The following is a 7,768-nucleotide window of genomic DNA, read 5'->3' as shown; positions in this document are numbered from 1 at the left end:
TGGCTCCCTGTTGCCTCCAGAATCAAATACAGAATCCTCTGACATTTAATGCCCTTTACAACCTAGCTCTCTCCCACCTCTCCAGTCTTCTTACATTTTACTATCTTGCAAGTTTTTCTGATAAAAGTTTTAAAATATATTTCTAAGATATATAATGAACTGATTCAACTTTACAAGAGCCACTCTTCAATTGATAAATGGTCAAAGAATATGAATAGGCAATTTTCAGAGGAAGAAACACAAGCTACCAATAGTCATAAGAAAAAAAATGCTCTAAATCTAATAATTAGAGAAATACTGATTCAAACAACTCTGAGATGTCATCTCATTTCATTAAATTGGCAAAGTTAACAAAACAGTAAAATGATAGATGCTGGAGGGGCTGTTGGAAAATAGGTACAACTGTTGTTGGCACAGCTGTCAATTGGTCCAGTCATTTTGAAAAGTAACTTGAAACTATGCCCCCAAAATCTACTAAACCAGGGGTGGCCTCAGGGCCACATGTGGCCCTCTTAAGTACTCAAGTGTGGCCTTTTGACTGAATCCAAATTTCACAGAACAAATCCCCCCTTAATAAAAGGATTTGTTCTGTGAAGTTTGGATTCAGTCAAAGGGCAGCACTTGAGGATCTAGAGGGCCCTGAGGCCACAGGTTCCCCATCCTTGTACTAAACTGTGAATATTCTTTGACTCAGCAATATCTCTACTAGGTCTAGACTGAAAAGAGAGCAATGGAAGAAGGACCTATAAGTATAAAAATATTTATAGCAGATCTTTTTTGTCATGGCAAAGAATTGGAAACCAAGGGGGTGCGCATAAATTAGGGAATGGATGATAAGTTATCACATATTAATGTGATGGAATAGTGTTGTGCAGTAAGAAATGATGAAGGGAATGGTTTCAGAGAAACTTGGGAAATTACATGAAACGATGCAAAAAAATGGTGCAGAAGTGAGATGTGCCAGGAGAACAATTCATATAATAACAACAAGATTGTAAAGAAAAACAACTTAAAAAGACTTAAGGTCTTTGATCAATGCAATGATCAACCACAATTCCAGAGAACTCATGATGACACAAGGCTACCTCCACATAGATAGGTCATTGAATCAGAGCACAAGTTGAGGCATACAAGTGTATACACACACACACACACACACTGACATGGTTAATGTTGGGAATTTGATTTGCTTGGGTTTGTAATGGGTTTTGTTTTTCAAAACAAATAGGGTGAGGGAAGTATAAGGGGGAGAATTTGAGCTGAAAATAAAATAAAATTGAAAAAAACCTTTGAATTCTGAGGAACAATTCTCTGTCCACATGAACTGATACTCACCTCACTGCCATTGGCCAAACTACATCTGAAGTACTGTATTCAGTTTAGGGTACCGCATTTTAGGAAGAATATTATCTGGTCATAGAACTATCATATAACCCTAATCAGCCCAAATCGAATACATGTGTTCGGTAATACAGCAATACCACTTCTAAGTCTACATTCCATATAGATCCATATCACAAAAATGGGATAAGGATGTACAAAAATATTTATAGCAGCTCTTTGTGCAGTGGCCAAGAATTGGAAATTCAGGGGATGCCCATGAATTGGGGATTGGCTGAACAAGTTGTGGTATATGAATGTAATGGAAAACTATTGTGCTATAAGAAATGATGAGCAGGCAGACTTCAGAAAAACCTGAAAAGACCTGTATGAATTGATGCTGAGTGAATGAGCAGAACCAGGAGAACACTGTATACAGAAATAGCCACATTATGGGATGACTGACTTTGATAGACCTAGCTCTTCTCAGTAATGCAAGGATCTAAGACAACTCCAAAATGCCCATGATGGAAAAAGTTATCCACATCCAGAAAAAAAACCATGGAATCTGAATGCAGATGGAGGCATGCTATTTGCTCTTCTTTTCATTTGTTGTTTTGTTTTATTTCTTCTTTCTCATGGTTCCACCCATTAGTTCTAATTCTTCTATACATCATGACTAATGTGAAAATATGCAAAATATGAATGTATAAGTAAAGCCTATATCAGATTACATGCCATCCTGGGGAGGGAAAAGAGGGTGGGGGAGAAAATTTAAAATTCAGAATCTTATGGAAGTGAGTGCTGAAAACTAAATTTTTTTTAATTTAAAAAAATTAAAAAAGGTAGTAATAGCTACACAGTGGTTTGTTGTAAGGGCTTGAATGTGATAATTTATGAAAGGGTTTTGCAAAATTTAAAGTACTCTATATGCCAGTTTTGGTGATGATAGTGACGACAACGATGATGTTCTTGTGAACATTCTGGGGAAGAGAAAAAAATGTAGAGGTCATTATTGCTATTTAGCATTTGAAAAATTGTTATGTGAATTATAGGCACTACTTAATTTTCTTTGTCTCAGATGGAAGAAATGAGGCAAATAGATGGAAATTGCAGAAAACCATATTTCAGGTCAATACAAAAAAGTTTCTGAACAATGGCAAAAAAAAAGAAAAGAAAAACAAACATGTCAATTGATTTGGTAATTTTAAGGCTCAGAATAAAAATAAGCATAAGAAAACAGAAAGAATGTTAAGCAAAAGTCCAACTACAGAAACACATGAGTCACTTGGTATCTGAATGGGAAAGTAGTTTCTACAACCATACAGAGCTTTTTAAAGTTTCTCTTTCATTTTATTACCTTTACTCGTGTAATTAAAAAAAAAAAGGCTTTGGTACCTGATTCTATGACTTCAATTTCTTTTTCTTTCTTGATTGCTATTGCTAGTATTACAGAACTACATCAAGTAATAGACGGGAGAATGTGCATCCTTGCTTTACTCCAGTATTTACTAGAAAAGTTCTGGCGAATCTATATTACATATGATGTTTACTTTTGCCTTTAAATACTTTTGATTACATTAAAAATGTCCACCTTTGCCCATATTTTATGTGGTTTTTAGCATAAATGACTATTTTGTGCTTTGTCAAAGGCTTTTTCCACATCTACTGAGATAATCATGAGGTTTGGAATGTTTTTGTTTTTAATATGATTACTTAGGTTGATTGTTTTCCTAATGTTGAACCATCCCAGTGTACCAGATTACTTGGTCATAATGAATGGTTTATTGGATAAATAATTATAGTTTGGCAGGATTTAAAAAAATTATTTTGAATTAACATTCATTAATGATATTGGTATATAGTGTTCTATTATTGATATTGATCTCCTTTTGTGTTTTATCCTTTCCTGGTTTAGGTATTAAATGATCAGAATTCTTTATACATAGTTATATGTAACAAAATATAGAACAAAAAAAGTAGAATGCCTTTCAAAATATGAAATATTCAAACTAATAGAAGACAAAATAGAGATCTTAAGGAGAGCAGTCTCAAAAAAGGAAATAGAATTAGCTATAAAGCAACTGATTCACGGTAGAATTCTATCAAACTTTTAAAGATATCAATACATATACTACAAAAATAATTTCAAAGATTGAGAAGGAAAATAGCCTAGCAGAATCGTTTTGTGAGACAAATATAGCTGTAATAATTCTGGCTTTGCTGTGATTTCAACTTGCTTGTTTGCTATTTTGCTGATTTAATTTTCTGCCTATTAGAAATCAAATTGGCTAAAGATATGTCAGTGTTATTAGTCTTTTTAAAAGAACCAGTTTTTAGTTTTATCATTTTCATAGTTTTTTTGGGGGGGGGGGGGGTGTTGCATTTTATTTATTTCTCTTCAGATTTTATTATCTCCTCTTTTGTGCTTGTTTTAAGTTTGTTTATTTGTCGGCTTTCTAATTTTTGAATGGCTATTCAATTCATTCATCCTCTCTTTTTCTACTTTGTTACTGTGTTTTTGTGGGCATATGACTTTCCCCCCTAAGTACTGCTTTATCTGCATCTCTGAAATTTTGGTGTTTCCATCATCATTTTCTTTTATATAAATAATGTTTCCATACTTTGTTCTCAGGATAATTTTTTTTAAGGATTTCATTAGTAAACCTCCATTTGGGTATCTTTTATTTGAGATTCTTGAACTGAGTAGTATTTTTATTGCATTATGGTCTATAAATCTATTTCTGGCTTTTTATATTTGTTTGCAATATTTCTGTGCCACAATACATGGTCAAATTCTGTGACAGTTTCATGTGGTGCTGAGAAACACACACGTACTTTAACAACCCTATTTAGGAGATAACAAATGCCTTTTTGTTCTAGTTTCTCCAGCTATTAGTTCAGTTTCATATTTTCCCTTTTGTTCATATTTCTGTTTGACTTATGCAAAACTGAGAAAGGGACATTGAAATCTCCTATTACTATTGCTACTATGTCTTTTTGTAGCTCAGTTAATTCCTTTATGAATTTGGATGCTAAAGTGTTTGGAGCATATAAGTAATATTGATATTAGTGTGTTGTCTATGGTTTGTTTCACTATAATGTAGTTTCCTTGTTTATTCCTTTTTATATTTTGAATTTTGTTTTTGCTTTGTCTGATAGCATGACTGAAACTCTTATTTTTTTTTTTTGGATTCACTTGATGCATAGTCCCTTATTTCTGTTCTGTGTATATTTTTGTTTTTAAAATGTTTCTTGTAAGCAACAAAATATGGGGTTTTCTTCTCCAATCTATCGCTTTTTTTTTCATTTTATTGGATTATTTAATCCATTTACATTTAAAGGTATGAGATTTAGGTTTATATTATCCTCCATTTCTATATATTACTTATGTTTTGTTTCCAAATTATGATTTTTTGCCCCTCTGTAAATACAACATTATGCTTCCAGGTATTTTATTCCTTATATCTTAGCTTACTCTATTTTAAGGCAAGCTTATTCCTACCTTCTTTCTTTCCCTTACCCTCAAGTTCTCCCCTCTCATTTGTTACCCTTTTCCTTAGTTTTGGATTTTTGCTGATTAGTTCCTTCTTCTTTCTTGCTTTTTATCTAGGTATTAATTCTTCTCCACTTTTTCCTTAGTTATGTAGAATCCCCCTTCTTATCATCCTCTTTAATCTTAGTATTCGTTTTTAAATATTTGTTTTCTGTGCCTATTTCTACAAAGGATTTCTTTTCGTTTGTTGTTCCATCCCTTTTCATCCCTTTATGTTCAGTCTAACCTTTTATTCTTTGACTTATGTCCCTTATATTTATTTAGTCTTTCTTTTTTCTCTATATGTATGTATTCTTTTGTATTATCTGTATTCTCTTTATACCGAATTAAAACTTTTGAGGTACCTATTTTGGGTTCCCTCTTCAAAAGAGTTTCTGTTATTGCCTTATAGATCTTATTCTCTTTTGTCTGGTGTGTCTCATTCATAGAAATAACAATTTCTGTACGTAATAGAGATGTTGCCCTATGGTAGCAATCTTCCTATGTCCCTGGAAGTACAGTTAATTATTGATCTTTGCCCTCTTCTTTTTCCCATTTGCCTCAAAATTTCTTCCCTGGTCCATACCCTCCCACTCTTTTGGGTTTTGGTTGTCTTCAGGAGTTCTGATTCCTCTTCACCCAAGACAAGCAGAGTGATCTCTCTAAACACCACATCCCAGCAAGACGATGCCCATTATAAGGTCCTCGGTTCCCTTTGTGTAGTAGCTCTCTTCTCCCATAGGAGTATTCTTCAGTGGTATCCACTCCCAATACCGAACCCAGGCTTCCTTCTTTCTTTTCCCCTCTCTTAATCACTCCCTTTGTCTCCTCACCCATTCTACTATAGTGTCTCTTTTTCCTAAGAGTTGACTTCCATTAATTGAACTGATTAGGGTACAACACATATTCCTCTCTAACTTCTGCCTCCCCTTGGTTCCTTTTTGTGCCTCCTATGCGGTAATTTAATCTCACAAAAAACACTGATTCATCCATAAGTGGGGAGTTGTAAGATTCAGTCCCTGGTGTTTCAGGACTGTTTCTCCACCATCACTTCTATTTGATTCTGTATTTATCCTTGTCTCCTTGTGTCCACTATTTCTGTTATTTTGTCATCGTCCTTGATTACTACATTTATTTAACCATCTTGTTGTTCCAAGTGTTTGAGAAGCAAATACTTTCTTCAGGCCTGATTTTCTTCCCACCAGTAATGCTTTGAATGCTTCCCCCTGCCCCAAAAATCCATCTTTTCATTTACGGTTAGGCTCAGATTTGCAAGGTACCCTGGGCATCTTGAGCTGCTTTGCTCTTTGGGACACATCATTCCTTTCCTTCCAATGGTTTTGGGGGTGGGCCAAAATAGTCTTGTACTAATTGAATTTCCTATATTTTTATATTTAAATGTCATTCTCCTGGTTGTTTGCAAAATTTGCAATTTGCCAAATCGTTAAACTTATCCACTATGTGTTTTGGAGTTTGAGGTAGAGTTTTTTTTTTTTAATTTTTGGAAGAGATCTGTAGAGTCTTTTTTTGGGGGGGGGTTACATTTTAAGTTCCAAATTGTCTCCCTTCCTACCTCCCCACCCTGCACTATGGAAGGCCAGTATTTAGATTCTTTGGATAGGTTCATTGTCTCCTTTATCCAGAAGCTAGTGTCTGTGATTCTAGGCATTAATTCTTGTATTATGGTGTTCAGGTTTTGTGACTCGTATTCTTCTGGGAGACCTATAATCCTATAATCCTTATGTTGTCTCTGTGCACTGTCTGAGATAAGTATGGAGAGCATCCTTTCTTTTAATGTTATTGCCCTTTGCTTCTATTCTTCCAGATTGTCCTTCATCTCCATATATTTGCATTTCCAATCAGTTATCTTCTCTTACTTCTTCCTTGAGACTTGCTGTTGTAGATTCAAGTTTTCCATTCTGCTAATTATTTCTGCTGCGAAGGACATAAATTCTGCTTTCACAATTTTTATTCCTTTTATTCAAGATCCTGCTTTGGTTTCATGCTCCCTCAGGAATCTTTCGGATCCTTGGCCTCAGCAAGTGTCCATACATTCTCTTTTGTCTTGTAATACATATTCATAGATACTTGAACTCTTTTTCTAGGATCTGCAGACCTTTTCCCCATGTTCTTCTAACATCTTCCCTCTTGGTTTATCTGCTTATGCTCAAGGTCTTTAAACGAGTCTTTTTCCTCCTGAGATTTTTGGTAATATCAGTCTTTTAGAAAAAAATTTCCCCTAGTTGCTCACTTTCTATTTCCCTCCCATTTGATGGCAGTTTCCTTGGAGATTGGATCTCAAAGCTGTCTCAACCTCTTTCCTTGCTGCAGCAGCCTAGGTCCCTGCTCCATGTGACTTCTAGGTGGGCAGAACTGGCCCCAAGTGGATGCTGGCATCTTATCCTCAGACTTACTGGAGTGACACACAGCTCTACATCTCCTCTTCCCCCACCCCCCAAACACACATTTGTGCTGACCCAGTTCCCTCTGTTCTTCAGTTTTCTGGCAGAACTCTGTTGGGGCACAGATTGCTACTGTCACACTCCTCAATGATGTTTATAGCCTGAGCAAATTTCTGTCATTTGGATCTTGGAGGCACTGGGAGGTGAGAGGGGGTGTCTGGGTGCAAATTTTGAGTTCTGTTGCAAGCCCATGGACTGATTTGTTGTGAGTGAGTGCTATGGTGAGTGAGCCTAGTAAGGGTCAGAGATTAGCTTTCTCCACTGTTAATTCATTGATTTTTTTATTTTGTTTGGGTTCTTGGTATACTAGAGCTGAGGTAGACAGCTGAAATTGCTTTATCTCTGGTGCATAATTCCTATTTTTGAGAGGTTTAAGAGATTGTGAGGATGAGAGAAAATATCTAGTCCCCTATCTGGTTGGTCACAAAACCTGGAAATTACTGAAATGTAG

This window comes from Vombatus ursinus, unplaced genomic scaffold, assembly GCF_900497805.2.
Source record: "Vombatus ursinus unplaced genomic scaffold, bare-nosed wombat genome assembly UNPS02009975.1, whole genome shotgun sequence".
NCBI lineage: Eukaryota > Metazoa > Chordata > Mammalia > Diprotodontia > Vombatidae > Vombatus > Vombatus ursinus.
This window is presented reverse-complemented; position numbering follows the sequence as displayed.